The sequence below is a fragment of the Falco rusticolus genome, chromosome 2, assembly GCF_015220075.1.
Source record: "Falco rusticolus isolate bFalRus1 chromosome 2, bFalRus1.pri, whole genome shotgun sequence".
Lineage (NCBI taxonomy): Eukaryota > Metazoa > Chordata > Aves > Falconiformes > Falconidae > Falco > Falco rusticolus.
Genome location: NC_051188.1, coordinates 101,511,372 through 101,532,439, shown reverse-complemented (window position 1 = coordinate 101,532,439; position 21,068 = coordinate 101,511,372).

Sequence of the window (21,068 nt, the reverse complement as noted above, 5' to 3'; positions counted from 1 at the left end):
TATACCTAAAAAAAAAAAAAATCACAGGTTTTCAATTCCTCTCCTTTCCATGGAGATTGTTTCCTACATTTTCTGTAACATTTCATTCTACAATCATGTCTATTCATTATTAATATCATGATACGCTAGATAAATAATTCCTTAAGAAAGGCCATAAATAATGATATGATAATATTCTGAATAAATTCAGTTATTCTGATACATAAGATGTCTGAATGTGAAATAAGCCAGACTTTTAAAACATATTCCAGTATTTATCAAATGTAGTAAGAGTTTTTTTCCAGTACTGACCTCAGAATTCAGCTTGAAATCACAAAATGATCAGAATTTTGTTTAAATCTCTGTCTTTCATTACAGAACATGATTGTGTTCAATTCTGTTTCTCATCCAGAATAGTTGGACTCCTTCCAGCATTGCAAAAAACAAAAATACATGACACTGATAATATAAACCGATGAGTGCTCCAGAAATAAAAAATGTGATGTTTATTGCTGTATTTCATTATGTGAGTCCTATACCTTCATCTGTTATCTTCTGTTGGTGAAAATAAGTTAAAGCTGACACTCACTGTTTTACACTTTAATTTTTATTCCAGAGATGCTCTTTTATTATTGATAATTATTACCTGTGGGTATTTCACTTGTTTCACTAGCCTCTAGTATTTTCCTCTGTTTCACTAAAAAGATACAATAATACTATTGCACTGATGGCCTTCTGGAATCCCTGAACTTTTCCAGAACCACAAACCTGGCTATCAAAACATAGCCACAAGTGCTCCTTGGTGAGCAATAAAATATTCCTAGCATCAGCACTGGATCCAAGCTTTTATAGACAATTACAGGATCAAATAGTTACAAGGAGTAAGATATTTTCAAAGATTGGCTGAGGCTACCTCTGCCTGTGAATAGCTACTAGAGATACACCCACTTATAAGGAAACACAGGCATCTCTACAAATAAACAAATAGGAATAAGTTGTGAAGCCCAGAGAAAACAAAACATGCCAAAGCCATCTACAGCAGTAAGCAGAAGTCTTCTTTCCTTTATTTAATAACTTAATGTTTAATACTGGAATGAAGGACTTATTCATGGAAAGGGCCTGAATTGTATTATTTTCTTTAAAACATTCAGATTTTTTCCTTGATGAAAAAAATAAATTTAAACTTTTTTATTCCACCTCTCCTCCTCTTTAGAAAGTTAACAAGTAAACCTAAGCAATGGAAGATATTTTCCAAGTGGCACCACCTAGCTCTTCAGCAAGTTTGTCAGACAACTTACTAGCTCTAATACTGACTCCATATTTCATGATTTCCTATCGCTGTTGGACACACCAAGCTACCTGCTGGGACGGCATTTTTGCTTGACTTCTCTTTGAACTGAAAAATCTATGCTTTTTCCATGGCGATGATGAGTAAATGTTTCATAGATTAGATTAGAAGAATGTTTCATAGCCATAAAGAGGTGCCTCTCCATGCTCTCTAGCTTACATAATTCAGAAATATCAGTTCAACAACCTGTTCTAGTCTAAGCCTTACACTGTGCCTGTCACAGTGGTATTTATAGCTTGGCATCACTCAGAACTTTTGGATCTGTAGGAAGGATTATTTTTTTCTGTAGAGAAGGTGAGTTGAGCAAATATATTTTTGCAACAGAAAGGTCAACCGAATAATTCTGGGTGACTTGGGTGACTGTTACTTAAGTGTGGGTCATGCTGCCCACGTAGTTTGGCTAAAAAACATGGGAAGACATTTTCAAAAGTAATGAATCATTTTCCTTGGCTAAAAAGTTTCATCTTGACATTTCCCAAAAAGTTTCTTTTTCACATTAGTCTCCAACAAACAACTCCAAATAGTTTCAAAGATGTGATGCTTACCCCCTGTCCTCCTCAGTAGAGAGGGTTTACAAACAGTCTGAATTGTTCTGTAGCAGAATGCAAAAGCCCTGCCACAGGAAGTCCAAGATTTCTTGCCATATTTCGTAGGATCCCAAGGGCATGGCAAATCAGAACGGCTCTCTGACCCTCCAGCACGGAAGCTTCCATGTCAGTGATATCAGTGACCCTTTCGCTATGTAGAACACCAGATGGTCCTGGGGGCTGATTCAAGGTAGTGAAAGGTGCTCCTGCTCTGCTCACCTCACATCTTGCACCGCCGCATGCAAAATGCTTGGCTCCAACCTGCTCGCCTTACCATCAGCGCCCTGTAGAAAGTAGCCTGCAACTCCTCTCTCCTCCCCACCAGACCACGACACCAGTCAAGACACTTGACACTGACCACATGTGTGAGAACAGAGGAAGCAAAGAGGCTGAGCCTAGTCACCTTGGCTGATGCACTGCAGAATGAGAGCCCTAAGCCAGACCAGCCGGGATGGTAGAGGAGCTTTTACTGAATTAAATGGAGTGGAATCACCTAAGCAACAATATTGCAACTGTGTAAGCAGCACTAAGATATCTGGCTAGCGATATGCATTAATTAGACAATGTTTTAAACACCTTAACAATATGTACAAGCACTGCGTAAAGCATCACCACTATTAGAAACTGCAGGGCCAAGGGGGGAACACCACCCTTTTCAGAAGTTGTCTCTTCATCATCTAAAATCCATGAAAAGATATTGCATCTGAAACTCACAAATACAGGTTAAACCCTGACAATTGTAAATGGAAGGTTTCATGTTCCCCTTTTTTACATTTGCAGGCCTTGAAGGCTCTAATTTAAACACAAGAACCACAGCTACTGATTGACCGAACCTGCGGTCCTGCCTGCAATGACACCTGTACAGTTTTAGTGACTTTCACACCAAGAAATGTGAGATTTTGGTGGGGTTGTTTTAAAATGAAATTATATCATAGCTTTTGAGGTCTGAAAGTTTCCTACCATTTGTCAGTTTAATAAACTGAAGATTTTAATAGAGATCTTTTAACAACACATGCTGTACTCTGAAGGTGTGAATATTTCCTAACTAGCCAAGTTTACATACTGCTCACACAGGAAACTCACAGGTTTGTAGCCTGACAGTGAAATTTATCTATAACTGTGTAATATTAATAAAAAGTAATCTTTAGGACATCTGCTGTGCACACTGAAAGGCTTGGGTCATGCTTTTAGAAGAAAAAAAAAAAAGTAAAATTACCTTCAATTAGCCTTCTAATTCCTCATTTAGCATGAGAAATCCTTCAAAGATCCTAGGTGTCCACAAATCCCAAGACAGTTTTCTGGCTATCTTACACTCTTGAAAGGCAAACTACTTTGTTCAAAAACCACAATTTAAAATGGAAGCCTAATTTTAGCTTGCATTAAGGGCATTGTAAGAGCATCTTCTTGGTAGTGAAAGGGAAGCGTTATGAAAGAAAATTATGCCCAAAAATAGAGCAGATAAACCTTCCAAATGCTTATTTTAATAAAATACTCCATCTACCTTTCTAGATCTGTTGTTAGTGAACATTTCAGCTAATGCAGTGATAAGCAATAACATATATGATATACAAATATATGCTTCTTCCCTATGACAACCCAAACTCTGCAGTGCGGATGGTAGGTATCCACCAAGGAGGAAAATGTTAGAATTTGGCCAGAATTTATAATTTCTATAGATAAATTGTGTGTTAGAAACATGGCACTTTACTGGTGCAAAGCAGCCCTGAACTTCACTTACTAAAAGCCACTTTCCTCTTTGACCCATCATAAACAGCACACTTACAGCATGAGGAGGTTCAGAGGGGCCTTAGCACAGTACACTGACATGTATGAAAAGGCAGTAACTGCTCTTTAACAACTTGCAGTTTCTGAAGAAATCACAGACAGAAGTAATGCTGCTAGCCCTGTTTTGCCGGTAGAAAACTCAGGTGCAAAGGAGAGTGGATGGCGCAGACATTACACCATTAGATTGCCTTGGAGTCTTTGACCACAGCTGAGGGCTCGTGTCCGGGAAGGCTGAGCACACTGGCAGCAGCTTGGCTCTTTGTGGGTGCTGCACCCACACTCCATTTCTGCTGTATCACAAGTGAAAGAAGAATAAACCATCAACCAGGGAAAAGGCCTGAAAAACTCAGCCCAGGAACTGGCTGAAGTAGATGCTTCAAGTAGAAGCTGTTGGAGCAAATCACTTAATAGTTACTGCTAGCAACAGCAACAATAACTTCTTTGGTAGGGTGGATGAGGAGGAGCAACAGTATGATTTATTGGCACTTAAGTTTTATACATAAAAGTGTGTAATTTTAATAATTTTCTCATTTTTATTGCCTGAGGTGCTTAAGATACATAACCTCATTTTTCAGACTACATCAGCACTAAGAAAACATATTTCAAAATTTTACAGAGTAATCAATCTGGGATCTATGATTTATCAACAAAATGCCAGTTGAAACGAATCCATCAGCTTTAAAATATGCTTTCTATTTAGCTAGGTGAAATAAGTACCTCTGAAAAAAAAGAATTATTCAGTTTGCAACCAGGGTTCTTTGTGATGAAACTGAACTCTTTTCAATTCCCTTGGAAATCTGGAGTTGTTTTTTTTCCTGGACAAGCACTGCAGCTAACACACCCCTGGTTTTGCTCACACTGTGATCAGTAAGTGGGTAAGCAGAAAGAGCTAGCAAAAGTACTTTGCTTTCATTTTGGTCACCCTCAGTTACTAAGACATTGAAAGTTCAGGTGAATTTCTGTCATCTGCATTTAGAGACATTTAGGCATCTAATGTCTTGGAAGCCGCGTACATCTGCCACTGTCAGGGAGATGTCGGCCACAGGAAATAATACTGATGAACATGCCAGAATGTTCATTTCTCTCAGAACAGAAGACGCCACATAGCTGAAATGCAGATCAAACAAAACTGCCTACTTCAGCTGTGAGATTTTAGATCTGCAGGGCTCCTCTGATATCTGTGATAGGGTTATACTAACACCATGTGCTTAGAAAAAGTGCATTTGTCTAGAGCCTCTTTGAGAAATTAAAAACTTGACTAGTTTAGTGGCTTCTGTTGCAGCCCTTATCCAACATTATAAGTTTGTTTCATCCCAAAACTTTCTCTTAGACTACCAAGCAATCTGAGTTAAGTTTCCCGGTGAGGTTTCAAAGCTCCTTTTGGCCACTTTTACTGTCTCCTAACATTGTGGGTGTCTGGTTTAATTTTCATATTTTTGGTGCTGACTGCCATTGGAGATGACTAGTGTCTCAGCACAAGCCTCCTAAGGGAGGGAGACTGGTGACGAAATAGAGCATGGACACAGCTCTTGTCACAGCCCTGTCCCCCCTCATGTCCTCTCTCCTTTTTTGTTCCATGGCTCAGACCTGTGGGAAAGGAAGAGCCACCTTGCAGCCTGACTAGAAGGGCCAAAACAGTGATCTTTGGGTGGGAGAAGTGGCAGTGAACACCCTTTACCAGATCAGACCAACCTCTTGTCACACATTGCTCTGTGCTCTGGGCACAGGGCAGGAGCACGTGATGAGCACCTGCTCCTCCAGGCACTGTTTTTTAAGAAACTGTCAGCAGCGACAGCATTTTGTTTTGGACACCATCACTGTGAGCAAGGGATGTCCAGAGGATGCCCACTCCTCCAGGCTCCTTCTCACCTTCCTCTGCCACCCTGTTCAGTTATCCAGCATTGGAACTGTCAGCTTAAAAAAGGAAGCACCCTAATTTGAGATGGGCAGCTTAGAAGAGAGTGTGGGTAATTTTGACGTTTGTACTTTAGAGCCTTAAATCCCACTAAGCCCCATTTAAGGTGTGTAAGTAATTTCTCTAAAGATGGTGCTACATACTAGTGTTACATATTTAACAGTTTTCTTGTTACCTTTCCAAAAGAAATATCAGCCTCGCTTGAAAAGGGAGGGATTTCAGATATACCAGGGCAGTACTTGCTTTTCAAGCATCTTAAAGGCAGCTGTGCAGTCCAAGTAGAGGATTTGGCAGAGGTCTGAGTGTGGTGGTAATACTGCCCAATCCAGACTTTTTTTCTTTAATGGAAAATGAAGGAAAGTCCTGCTTTAACAGGATTCAGACACTGGGTCTTGGAAACAGGCTTTGGTAACCAAAATAAAAAGGATCTCAGCAACTTTAATGGCCTCCTTCACTGAAGCCTGGCCAAGTACTTGCATTTAATAATTGAAACTATCAGTTTACTTTAACACAGTGGATATAAATCTACTGTCCAATACAGATACAAAATCCCTCTAGCTTCACTGTCTGTAGCCAGAATTGGGTGCAATATATTTGTAAAAAATGAGACACAGAGATGTTAACTAAAGTAACATTGTCATTATGATTAGACAATGAGGTGGCAGCTGATAATCCTCACATCCTGGTGCCAATGTGGTGTTTATAGGTTTCAATGAAATCACTGTGACCTCAGGTAGGTGACAATGTGCCCTGTGCAGCTGAATGGGCTGCATGGGAAGAGCCCACATCTATCCCCAGTTGGTGCAAGCTTCCTGAGAGGTGAGCTAGTCTTTACTGTAGCTCAGAATTTGGCCCAGGAAAGTTTGGATCTGGATCCCCAACATTTAAAGAACATCTCTACTGCTGTCTAATAAAATAAAAATATTAGAATTTTCTAGTTAAAGGCAAATATGTATTTTTCATTAGACCAGATGTTTTTTTACAACTTTTAGAGAGAAACGTTACAACTGAAGCATGTTTTACACTTAGAGCAAACTGCAACACTGAATGCGCTGGGCTGTACAGAAGGGGCTGCAGCACCATGGCCTGGTAAGAACTACAGATGATGGCCTTCATCTAGGTCCTCAGCTCCAGAAGGTCCTCAGATCACCAAGATCTGTTCTGTTAAAGTACTCCATAAACTACGCTTAAAACACACCTGCAAAAATATTCATTTCTAAATTAAAATGCACATGCATATAACTTTCAATCTTCACTTGCTCTGCTAAGTCTCACTTAGTGAGCTCCCAAACATAGAAGACCACCACTGGGCCCAGGAAAGGAAGCTGACAATGAAATTTTCTAGAATATAAAAAGTCCCTCTGTCCACTGGAATAGGGGGATAGGAACAAACACACAAAAAACAGATGTGTATCTACCCGTTATTTCCAGCCATAGACTGCTGGCTATTGAATTAATGCTCTTTTAACTTACAAATTAACTAGCTTTATACAGTCTTCCTTTGAAACTTTTGGAGTGCCAGTATGAAATATACTGTAAATTTGGTAGAAGGGAGGTTTGTCTTTGTCTGTAGTAGCTAACAGGTTAAAGTAAGTCAGAGAGATATGTTTTAAGCAGCAGAAGAGGAAAAGAACAGTTCTGGAGGAATATCGCACTCTTACCAGATCAGCTTTTTCCCACAAAAAGTGCCAGATGTTCTCTGCCTCCAATACACAGCACTGGTTTTCTGCACAGCCTGGCAGTGTGATCTGCTAACTGGATTACCACAAAATAAAATGTGCTATTTTGTGTTAAGTGTGTGGTAACCACATGGTAGATGTGTTGGAAGCCACGATTGCTATTACACAGTAACTTGCGGTATCGGTATGATATTGCTCTATGAGATAATAGCAGGGGGCAAAGACCTGCCTTGCAAGGAGGCTTGGATGAATACAGCAGTGTGGCCATTGCTTAAGATTTCAGCCTGTGTCATTATCGCTCTATCAGCACTAGATCAATACTATTGACAGCTGGGTAATTATATCACTTTATTTTCAAATACTGAAAAGGCACAAGAAAGTTATAAAATATTCCTAAGGCAAAATTAACCCTTGCTCAAAAAGCCATCATGAGCCATGCAAAATGCTTATGTGCTGATTTAAATCAGGGTTTCCAATTACCTCCCTCAGAATTGCCTGGGCTGTTGCAAAGTTTAAGTGCATTGAGGAGGGCACATACTTTTTGTTCACACTGAGGACAGTTCATGTTCTGGTATCAAAGAATTTGATTAAGTTTAACCAGCTAATGATGAATTATAAAAAGGAAAAGGAAAATATGCATAGAAAAAGAAGAAAAGCAGCAAAAGCAGAAGAAACAATATCTTTGTCCAATGTAAACCAAGAGTGACCCAGAGGCTCGTGTGGAATTATTCTGCATCACCCTTGCTGGTCCACTGTGTTTTATTTGGGACTACTTACATTTGTAGAAAAGTGACTGATTAACCTGCTGTTCCTATAATAGCTCTTGAAATGATTTCTTGTTCCTGTTAATAACTCAGCTTTTAATAACAGAACTGAAAGGGTTATCTTTAGTAAACCACAAAAATTGAAGTTATGCAATATTATGATCCCACTTTAGGCAAACAAAGGACTTTGAAATAAGGCAGCATGTACCCATCACTAAAGTTAACACCAGATTTTCAGAGGAGCTGGCTTGTAAAAGAAGGGAATGTCCACCCTGCAGAGAATTACATCATTTTGACAATCATTATTGCGCTGGAACAACACAAGCTCTTTCTCCATCCCTCTCTCCCTCCCACTTGTCTCTGTGTTTAACGTAAATAAAAATGTTCTCAAATATTTCAACCATTAAAAAAAACCCAACGTGTAATTTTATTTCTATGAGTTCAATGGGGAACTACATCTTCTTGAACCACTGTAGTGCCATAAGGGACTTGTTCCAGTGTTTCACGTCCTTGTTTTCATTCTTGAAACAGGCACATTATGAAACAAGTGACATGATTCTGATCAAAGGAGTCCCACGAATGCTGGTCAGACTGGGCCACTGACAGAAAGACAGTTGTATCTTTCAGCAAAATGGCTGGTTTTGATACCCTTTCACACAAACTTGCAGCGTATCCCATGGAGAGTCCTACTGTGACCACTGAATCTAATTATGCAGAAAGACTGGGGCTCACCTAATTTTAGCTTTCCTAAAAGCTAGTCTTCCAGCCTCACTCTGTAATCAGTGAAGAGAGATGGATATCTTCAGAGAGTAGTCTACTTACAGTTGAGACAGATGGAAGTTTCAGATGTGGAGTGCCAGGATCTGGTCCAGAGACACATTTACCCACCCACGATGTTATCCTTAGCACAGAGGGCAGTAACTTGCACCAACAGCCCGGTACGTGCAGTCAGCCTACCCCACAGTACAGGATGATACAAACTGGTGTCAGAGAGAAATCATAACAGGAATCTTTGTGACCCTGTGCTTAAATAAATACACTTGTCCCTCGATTTATCTAATGTCTTATAAAACCAGAAACTGATTCAACATGGCCTGGGACAAGCTGTTTCCCACAGTCTGCCCTGTGTGCAGTTCTGCAGGAGATGCGCACACAGAGAATTTCAGGGAGACCGCAGGCTCCCAGGGCTGCCCGGCACAATGCTTGGTCATCCTCTGTAATGGATGGAGAGAATCAGGCTACTTCAGAGGATAGTTCAGAAAAACCAGCCAGATAGCTAAGTAGGTGCTTAGAGCTGATTTGGAAGCCTTATGCAATATGTAAGCGTTAATATGCTAGGTGGCTTGGAAATGCCAGTAGATCCATTTGAAAACTGTCCAGAAAAACAGTATTCCTAATAGAAACTGCTTTGACTTAGTATGGACATGCTGCTGATTTATGTCAAAGAGAAAGGGCCTTCTTTCATGTAGGAAGAAGGATCACTGTAGTGAATGCAACTTTTAAACCATCCTTGTCAAGATCTATTAAAACGCTTCATAAGAATGAGTCTCATAAAATAAGAGGATTACAGTAACTAACATGGTTATCTCAGATTTTTCCAAAAGGAAGGATAAACAGGATGTGTAGATTAAATCCTAATAACAAAAGATACTGGTTTCTTAGGTTGTTAAGACTGAAACGCAATGCAAACAGCTTAGCTCACTTATTATTACACAAAGTCCTAATAAAAAGCTGGAAATATAGATATATAAAAATATCCCTCCAAAAGGTTTTATATGTGTTTCTATGATCCATCAAATCACTCCCACTAAAATAAAATTTAAAACCCAAAACCTGTAAGAGGTCGAAGGAACTACCAAAGTTTCCCAGATGATTAATTAACACCTTCACCCTCTCTTTCCTGCTGTGCAATTGAATCACATTTATTTTACATGAACTTCAGTTCAGTCTCTTCATTTTTCTAACCTTACAAACAGGAGAATAGCCCTGGTTAAGCTCCCCCGTCCCCCCGTCCCCGTCCCCCCCGTCCCCTCAGAACATAATTAATTCCACTTTCCTTGTCGTATTCTTCCTCTAAAATTATTACTAGAGAAAGAAGCAGAAAGCACTAGTATTAAAAAAATGATTAAAAAACCCTGATTTTTCTTCTCATTTTTGTTCTTTTTACTCGGTGATGGCAACACAGGAGTGGTATAAGCTGGTTTCCTTCTTGTCAGAAGAGAACATAAATGCACATGCACATCTACACTTGGTCACCACTAGGTATCAAATATCTATCTGTTCCCACAGCAAAAAAAATGATCCACAAAATTGTACAACTACTTCTTGTGGCCAAGTAAGTAAAGTAAATCATCGCTAAAGATAAACATCACTTATCTCCACACTCCAAGTAGGGGAGTAAATTTGATTCCACCTCAAGACGTATCCAGGCATCAAGACAGAAAATTGCTGCAATGAATTACCAGAATTACGTTTAGAAACAAGTTAGATGCCCCCCTTTCCCCGCATTGTCCCCAAAATTCGAATCACTATTTAAAGAAAGTCTTCTATATGTCCATTTCAAATTTTCCTCTGGTCTTCTGCCAGTACTGCCTTGTGGTTAAAAAAGTCCTTTTCCTCCTGGCCCCTTACTTCTCTGATACTAGCAAACATGTATCCTCCCCACGTTTTGTCCACCCAGCCAGGCTGCCCTAGGGCACATCTGCATGACTGGGGACAGGCTGAGCCTTCTTGCAGCACATGTGGAGTGAAGAGCTCTGCTCCTTGATCTGTGCAGTTTGGTCTCCTGCTGCAGGTGGTACCACCACAGCAGCCCCACATCGTGCTTAAGCCAAGAGACCCCATCAAGGTCTCTGCATTGTGTGCCAGTGTGAAGCGCAGCTATTCCCTAGACCCCCCTTCTCTTCATTCCTTGCCTTTCTCTGCACCCACTGCAGCATGGCCATTTTCCTTCGGCAGTGACCAGAGTCTTTCACTGATGCTTCGTTCAACAGCACCAATGTTTCCCTGTAGTTGTTGCAATATTTCCTTGTATCTCATAAGGCAGTTACATCCTTGGACTGTGTTTTTAGGGGATATATTGCATTAGCAGCTCACAGTCATTCTATAACTGGGTAAGATTTAGGCAATTCCTGGGAATGGCTAAGTACCGCCTAATTTTCACAGCAGAATAGGATATCTGTCACAACCTGTATCATGACAGAAAGGGCAGCTCACCTTCATTTACAGAGCAGAAACAATAAGAGGACAATGAGAAAACACAAATGGTGAAGTTGCTTGTGCTGTCAGAGGAACATCATGCTGGCACATCTCAGGGGTGTTAAGTGAGGAGCTGAAGCCTGAACAAACTCAGTGAGGGACGCCTAAAGACACAAACATTGCTCAAACTTTCCCTATGCTCAAACACTCAAAACTGCACTTCAGTGTACAGGTCCTACATCAAAGATACCAGGTGCTTATACTGGTGAACTTGCAACCCATTACTACACCCCAGCATCTGAGTCCACCTGCATTTCAAAGAGAGATATGGAAACTACTCTTGCACAGGAGATGCTACCAAAGACACCAAGAGTGGGGCGAGCCACATGGTCCAGCAGATGTCAGAATTAATCTTGCCCTTTACTACAGGTATCTTTAAAATGTATTTTTTGAGGTTGCATTCAATCTTCAAGTTTGTATAAAGCTTTATCTTTCTTCATGTGCTGTTCAATTTATAGAATAAATAAATGTTATTCATTGCTTAATGAATTTCAGCCTGTCTTGGACAAGAAAATATTAACTTCTTTGGTTAAATGTAATTTATTAAGCTGACAGGAATATTCCAGTATATTTAAAATATCCTATTACAGTGTACAGAGAAATGTAAATGATCTGCACAAAGAAATGTAAATTCCTATCACTTACAAAATGAAACAGAATGTGAACATTTCTAGGAAGGCTCCTTCTTACTGAGTGAAAAGTTATTCATACACATTTCAAAAAAAGTAGAGAGCTCTGCCTTACTACAAAAAATTAAATAGATTTTTTTATGAACATTTTTGTGAGAATTAAATATGCAACTTGTCAAGTGAAGCAGATATTAATATTTTCCATGTGTAACAGGTAACAGATCAAGCCAAAATAGCACCTTCCCTATTTTCAATGGAGAAGAAAATGTTTTACTCAAACATTTATGTAACTACCAAAAAATTTTGTGGTTCAGAGAGAAATACTGTACATTTGTCATTCATGTCATCAGTTTAGACTAAATATTTTAGAAATCCATGCTGCTATTTACATGTAAGCAAATTCCCCCTTGATTTAACCTACTTAATGAAGTTCCTTTGTGAGATGCCTATAATATACAAAGAAGGAAAAGCCTAAATGGAAGTTAAAAGCCAAAACAAAATGAACATACTTGGGACAAATCAGTCACTAAGGTTACACTATCCTCTTCATCTGTGATATCCATATCACTGTTCTCCAGACTTTACAAAATATAACTATTAAAATCAACTGTCTTCTGTGTCTCTGACACAGCTGTACCTCATGTTATCAGACTGAATAGCTCACACATCCATGAAGAGTACTCACAACTTCCCCGTGACTTTTGCATGGGATGAAGATGTACATGGTAAAGGTTTGCATGGGTAAACAAATACAAGTGCTGGTTTGGAGTAGGAATGAAAACACAAATTACACATAGAAGCTGTAGACATTCCGCTTGAATAAATAGTGCTTTGGGCCATTTGCCATTCAATATACCAAGATTAGCATAGCTATCTCCATGTAATGGGATTCAAAATAAGGATTGCATAAATGAAACAAAAAGAAAAGATTGTAATGCTCACTTTTAAAAGGGTTTCCATGGAAAACGCAGGAAACCATTTCCTCATAAAGTGACATGCTGGAAAGAAGCTGGAAAGAGTATACATGAATAGAATGTATAATAAAGTACCAGCATCCATGTAGCTTTAAAGACAAAAAGGTTCAAAACTGGAGAACGTGTATTTTGATAAAACCCGCAGAATTTAGGAGATGATGGATGTTACCAAAGCAACAGAGAAACTGACATATATCTAAATCATAGGCATGATTTTTCAGTCACAAATGTGTGAAAGCTGTACATGGAGGAGGTAAACCAAATGCTGTCAGTGGTATGATTCCAGATTTATGAGAAAAGATCACTTGTGCTAATTTATGATGCTCTTTTTGTTCACAAGTATCTTATGATGCTCTTTTTTCCACTAGTATCTTTGCTGACTTCATGATATGAATTATGATTCACTGTGAGTCTACCAGCCTGCAATTCCTTGAAAGCTTTAGAATAAGCACACTTTCCTTGCAATGTAAGAAGACAATGGAGCCCTTTCTAGCCCCTCCTGTTTCTCGGCATTCAGAGGCTTGTAAAGTCATTGCTCTCTGCTGCTGCATCTTCTTTCTCCTTCCTTCCTCAGGGGTAATCTCTCTGGACAGAAATGGGAGTAAATTAAAAAATAAAATCACAGGTAAGCTTGTTTAAAAATATTAAAAGCTCAGACCATGTGGTCAGATGTGCACAATCTGCCCTCGTTGTGTTTGGTTTAGTAGAACAGAAATAGCCTTACTGACCTTTCAATAGGCTTTGGACCTAGATCATGTATAGTAGTTGTTTCAATGCTCATGCTTTTGCACACGCTTTAGGTGATGAACAGTATGTCAATACTGTAAATGAACAGTTCGTCCCTTGAATCCCAACAGCAACCTGATGTAGTTTCCTTGCTTTGAGTGGGAAGTTGGAGTAGATAGCCTCCAGAGATCCCTGCCAACCCGAATTATTTCATGGTTCTATGATAGATTAAAAAAATAAAAAGGTAGAGGTATATATTTACTTTTGAGTGTGTTAGCTAGCCAAGGATGAGGTACCAATTCATTATTTCTGTGCTGTATTTTATGCCAGGCTATCTCCAGATTTGCGTGTTTCTATTACATTTGCTGTCATATTTTCTTAGAATAATGTAACACTGTGCACTAGTAACCTCAGGTGGGACATAAAGGACCATGTGTCTACTTATGTAAGGACATCCAGATCCACACCATGGATCATTTCCACAAAGAGTTTAGATCTATGTTGGTTTGGTGAATGAGAGCATGGTGTTGTATGACCACAATAATTGGCATTTCATTTGGCACTGTTTTCCAGTGCTGATGTGGGGTGAGAGTCCTTGCAATGGCCATAGAATAGGCAGGAAAATGAGAAAGAAAGCAAAGCAGATCAGACATAGAGCAGTAAGGGGATTAGAAAACTTTTCTGGTGAGTAGGTTGTGGACTACAGAGATTAAAGCGGTTTTCATTACTTTTTTGCTGGAATTGTTGTAGAAAGACTGTTTAAAAGGAATTATTAGTAGGAACAAATATGAATGAATAAGGTGTCTCCATTTGTTAAACTAAGTGCCAAGGAATATTTTGGATTAATATTCCTGTGGAAAACAAATAAAGAATATGATACAAAAGATTCACTTTGCTTTGGAGGAACATAGGTAATTGGGAGAGAGAGTAGGAAAACAAGTGATTCAGGGGATCTAGTGAGCACAAAAAATGTTCATATATGGAAAGGAAATGGAAGCAGAGGGCGAAAGCAAGGAGAAAACACCAAGCCAGGCATTTCATCATAGAAAGTTATCAGGCTTGTCAAGCATGAACACACATTGGTGATTCCATGCCGACTACTCCTGATGAGTTTCTTGTCCTTCATGCTCCTGGAAATGGTTTCCACGTTGAATTGCTCCACTGGTTTCCCAGGGACTGAGGTAAGACAAGACTGACCAGCCTGTTGTTCCCTGGGTCCTTCTTCTTGCCCTTCATGAAGATAGGAGTGACATTTGGTTTTCTTCAGTTCTCAGGCATCTCTCCCAGTCACCATGATCATTCAAAGATTACCAAGAGCAGTCTTGCGATGACATCAGCCAGGTCTCTTAGTACTTATGGTACATCCCATCAGGGCCTGTGGACTTATGTATTTCCAGTTTGCTTAAGTATTCCCTGACCTGATCACCTTCCACCAAGGGTAAATTTTCATTCTTCCAGATTATTCCTCTTAGTCTCTGGGGCCTGGGATTCCTGAAGGCCAGTCTTGCTAGTAAAGACTGATGTGAAGAAGGCATTCAGTACCTCAGCCTTTTCCATGTCTTGTGCAAACAGGTCCCCCACCTCATTTAGCAGCAGAACCATATTTTTGCCAGTCTTCCTTTTGTTAGCTGTATACTTAGAGTGTCCCTTCTTACTGCCTTTGGCATTCCTCACTACATTCAGTCCCAGCTGGTCCTTGCCTTTCTGAACCCTGTTTCTGCATGTTCAGACAGTATCTCTGTAGTGCTCCCAGGTTACCTGCCCCAGCTTTCACCTTCTCTACACTTCCTTCTTATGTTTGAATTTTGCCAGGAGCTACTTGTTCGTCCTTACAGGCCTCCTGGTATTTTTTCCTAGCATTCTGTTTGTTGGGATGGACTGCTTTTCAACTGATTCCTGCTTGGTGATAGAGAGCCACCTTTTCAAGGAGATAAATCTATAATCATGACATGAAAATATGTTTCAGTTGTGCAACAGAGTAACAAATATGCACATTTTATCATTCTGCATGTATGATCTCTAAAATCTTAAGAGGTAACAAATCACAGGTATTCCATACTGGTTTAAACAGAGGTAAATTAAAAATCTGAACTATCAGTCTGCAAGAGGTAGTGCAACTTTCTCATTCAAAACCAGAACAGATGATTAAATTGTGTGTGTGTGTGTGTGTGTGTGTCTAAAACTTTTGTGACTAACTCAGAAACTCTCTGCAGTATCACATCTCATGGGAACTGTACTTTGGGTAAATTATACCCAGACTCTTAGCAGTCTGTAATCCAAGGAGCTGTTTGGTACAGCACAGCTGTGTGATCTTGGCACTGTTCTACTGAGAAAATTGTTGCTAAGGTGTGAGAACATACATGAACCAATGTCGTGCGAGATAAGCAAAGTGAAAATCTAGACAGAGGGTAGTTGTTGATATCATGATAGTTAGCAGTTTAAAGATTTAAGAGGGAAAATGCTGGCATGAAAAGGTGTACAACCTCAAGGGAAAGAAAAATAAAAAGAGAGCAGAGGATGGAGCAGAGCGATTAATCTCCTTTGTGGATCAACTCTCCAGCCTCCTTGCCACTGCCATCTCATCAGTGTTCTGTGGGGGACCTGAGCATGTTACCACTCAGCATAGCAGCTGAACAGCACAGCTGTCTGCTCCACACATTACCCAATAAATAATTGCAGGGTGTGGGTATCCTGCTTACAGAGCCACTCTACACAGGGGAAAAGATACTTCAACACTACAAACTCCTCGTATTTGTCACTATCCGAAGTCATGTCACTTGAATGGGAGCCTGCCTTCTGATGTTTGCAGGTGGATTTTAGGAGGTGAAACCTCTCAACAGGAGGAAATCCACTCCACAGGGGAAAACAGTAGAATCTTTTATTCTTAGCTCTTATCATACAGTACAGCACAGTGAGGAGATGCAGACTAATGTCAGACTGAATCACTTTCAGTTCAAGGAGCCAACCCGAAAGATTAAAATGTTTTCCTTCAATTTTCCTACTGGGGAATTCAAAACAGTAATAAAATTGAAATTTTTGCACATAAAAATACAATTTCACAGATACTACATGTTCAGTGAGGAAAACTTCATGGAAAATATCAGATCAGCTCTAATTACAGTTTCAGCTCAAAAAATCTTTCAAAAGCAAACTCTTTTTCTTCTCATAACAATAACGCATTTTCAGGAAGTGGTGAGGTTATTGAACCATAACAATGTTACAGGAGAGAGAGATATAACACGATCCAATTAAATGTATTTATTTTAGCAAAGAACTGTGCTTATGAACTAATTTTGAAACCAGTATACAAACCAGTCACGACAGTTTTGTGTAGCACCTCATCACTCTATACAGCTCCTGTATGAGACTGAAGGTACACTGCTAAAATCACCTCCCTGACCTCAAGCCAGTCTTTCATCCACACAGGCATGAGGCAGCAGCAGAGCAGCATTCCCCACACCTTCTGACCAGCTCTGCTCCAGCCTTCACCTTTCCTGCTGGAGGAAGTTGTACGCTGCAGTTTCCCTCACATGACAGGCCATTCTGGTAAAATCCCAGTGCAGATGGAGCCCTGACCAGCCTTCACCAGCAGTGTGGGATGCCACCAGGAGGGATTTCTCCTGCACAGGGCTCCATGACATAACTGTACAAGGCCACCCTGTGCAAAGTACAAAAAAGATGTTTTGTAAAGCTGAAATGAGTGGGCACAGCAAGTGAAAAAACAGCATATTGCTGAGACTGTTGTAAGGCATTTTATGAATCATTCCTTCAGAATGATTTTACTGTGGTTCTGGGAAATGAGGAACTGGGGCCTCATTTGTGAGGCTTTCAGAGCTGCAGGTGAAACGCTGCCTTCAATAGGTGGATTCATGAAAGTCTAAACTGGAGGATGGAACACTAAAACATAACTTGCTAAACTAGTAGATTAGCCTTTATATTGGTAAAGCAGTGCCCCAGGGGAATCTGAATGTGTTTTCACGTTCTGTGAATGAATGACATCGTTCATGTCAGAAGCTAATACTTAGTTAAACATTTTACTGAATGGAGCTTTCTGATCCTGTGCTTGCAAACAAAAGTCATTTGTTATAAGAAATATTGAAGATGCATCAGTAGTTTTGTTTGTTTGTTGTTGGTTTTTTTTTTAACTCAAGAGTAATTTTAAATATTAAACACTTCCCCATTAAAACTCTTTCATAATCCTAAGGTATGGGGTAGAGAAGGCAGAAGATTAAAATCATCTCATTGCACCAAGCATACTACAATTTCACATTATCGGTACCTACAGTACAGGCTTAGACAACTCATGTAATCAGTCCACACAGAGTGCGCCAAGTTTTGCTCACAGCAGAAATCAGAGAAGGGAGAAAGAAAGGGTCTTCCTCTAACACAGTCTTGTACCAAGGCAGCAATGACCCTCTGGAGAACCCAGTCCATGAGCCATGATAGCTCAATTTTAATTGAATTTCCAATTTCAGAACTTTAAAGAGAATTTTTTTTCCGTATCACTCACTGAAGGGGAGCGGTGGCAGTCCTCACTGCCCCGTACATCAGCCCTGACCTTCTCCCAAGAAAATGGGGCGATGCATCATCCTCTGCATTCAGCCTCAGAGCTGAGGGCAGTTGGTGGAGTTGACACGTCGGGCAGTTCTTTAGAGGCAGAGTACGATCAGGGCTGAAGCAACAGGAAAAAATTATCAGCAAATATTTCTACAAGTTCTGCTGCCTTACTGCCAGATAGGTACAGTCAAAGGTTAAAGCTGAAAGAATTTCCATGAGGACTGCAAAAGACATCTTCAGTGCACCAGGCTTTCTCCCTGACAAATTTGGGGGTCCTCCTCCAAATACTAGAGGTACCAAACTGTTACTTTCACAGTGGTGGAAGAGCCCCTGTTTCTCTGGCCTATGAAATGGTTAAACATTTGCTGTCAAAGCATTCAGCCTAAGGCAGAGAACAATCATGGAAAGTTTCAGCCCAACCCATTAATGTTTGGCAAAGCCACAACCAGCTTATAACAGAGGCTTGTAATTAGAGCGGGTCGAAACAGTCTCAACTAAATGAAATTTCATCGAAATATGCTGTTTCATCCAAGCCAAAACATTTTTCAGAGACATATTTGTTTCCGCAAAGTTTTTGTTGGGAAAGCTGAGAGAGAAAGCGTGCTCACACACTATATACTGAAGATTAGGTCACTAGTTTGGGATGTGAGAAAATCATGTTTAGGGCCTGACTCACAGTGGTCTGCAACAAAAAACTGTGCTCTCCATCAGGATGAGTAGGTACAGGGTATTTCAAAAGCCATAGTGCCCTGGCTAGGTTATCTACAAAAATGACACATCACGAGAAACATGTTTTGATTATGGTGTTCAAGGGATTTTACGTCCTCAAGTACCACACACAAAGTTATATTTTTAAACATTGTAAGTTGACCTAAAAGGGAGCTGACCTTTTCCAGAAGTCTGCACTTCTAATGGGAAATTTTAGGGAACATTTAAACTTCTAACGCTACATTTAAATTGGCTCCAGCTAAAGTTATCATACACAAATCTTTTTGCATGTTCCCCATAATTTAAACAGGATACTTTGTGAAAACAACCATAACAGAATCAGAAATAATTCAGCAGCGTACTTACAAAAGCATTGCACCCAATTTGTGTGCAGTGTGTCAATTCCAAGCTAAGGTCCAATTAAAGCCCTCCCAGACCTAGTGTCTGGAAGGGGAAGCTGGAGAAGCTCCTATATGTCTTTAAAGTGGCAGCCACTGGCAAAACAGAACAGTATATCAGCTTCTCCATATACACACATTCCTGAGACTCTGTGGAGGACAAAACATAGTGGCAGGGTATATATATTGAAAACCAGAAAGAACCACAATTCAGAGGGCTGCAAATGTAGAGGAGGAGCAAACCTTGCAAAATTTTATCAATAAGTGCAGTTTTGCACATGAACGGATCAACGAATATTTTTTAGAAAATGACAGTCCATAAAATATGGAAGAAAAGATTAATATTTCCAGGTGAAAAATCCTTAATTTTTATTCTTATTCTTTTCACATTTTAGACAAGTACATGAATTAGGGAATAATAACAGAAAGTATGTTTGCAATTAAAATGCATTTCATACTGTTGTAGGTCCTTCCATCAATTACAGTGAGGTCTGAGACCTACAAGTCTTGTCCAAATAAAATAGGAGAGATCAGAACATTTTATTTCTAAAGGCATAAGCTGGAAGTCGTTGCACTGCTGAGTTGAGCTGATGTAAACCTTTGCTTTCATGCATTGTTACTGTGTCTTTAGGTTGTGCAATTATTTATTTCCTAAAACATCACGCTTGGTGCATACCTGCTTTGTTTTAAGATTATCCAAAGGCTTTTTGACAGAAATGTTGGGCTTACAGCATTCACTACCCTACAAGATTATTGCACATGACAGAAGAAAGGAGTCATGTGATACAAAAGATCGGGATCACACTTAGATAAATTAATGTAAAGAATAATAACAGCAATTCTTTTTCTAAAAAATATTTTCTTACAGACACTGGATTCTCTAGCTTTTTTTTTTTTAATTCTTACCATATCATTCTCAAAAACATTTCATTTCTGTTATTTGTACAATCTATTTAAAAACAGAAAACAAAGCCAAATAAATCTCATCATTTCAAAGCAACAAATAGCTGCAGTATTCAAAACCTGGAACTTTGTTCTCAAACTATTGTAATTTGTGGCAATGTCCTCCCCCCTGAACAACAAAGACATGAAAGTGGCCAAGATCCAAAGTTTCTTGCTAAAGTTTTGTGAGGTGAAGTTGGACTACATAAGATATTTTTCCAGAGTTTGAGGGTTGTTGGCAGACATAAAGAGTACTGGAACAATGCTAATACAAGATAAATTTTCTTAGCAATTGTGAGGAAAAAAATGTGGTTTTGTCCATTAACTCTTATGTTGCTACAAATGGGACAAGAAGAAAGTCAGGTCACCTCTTCTGATGATAACTAATGAATAGCCAGTTATTACTGAATATATTCCAAATATATAGGTTTAGTTGCCTTATGTTTGGGGTTTAAAATCGTTTTCACTTTGTTATCACTTGTTATCAATGACTTTCCCTGGCAAAGCTTTCGTTGCTTTAACTGCTGTGGTATCGGGATACACATAAGTGAATGAGGAGACAAAAGCAAAAAAACCAGAAATCATAAACCATCACTCCTACTGATAATCATTTACAAAACTTCACAGTACTAGCACGCAATAAAAATGTCCAAATCCTGTCAATTTATGGCTCCATTGATACCAGATTCTTCTGTTATCAGTGTTTTTATTGCCCGTTATTTCTAGATTTTCCAAAGTTGCATGAAACAATGTGGTTTGCCACATAGATAAAATGAAGCCACATTCCATCTGTCAAAGTGTGCAAAGCAATTTGAAAAC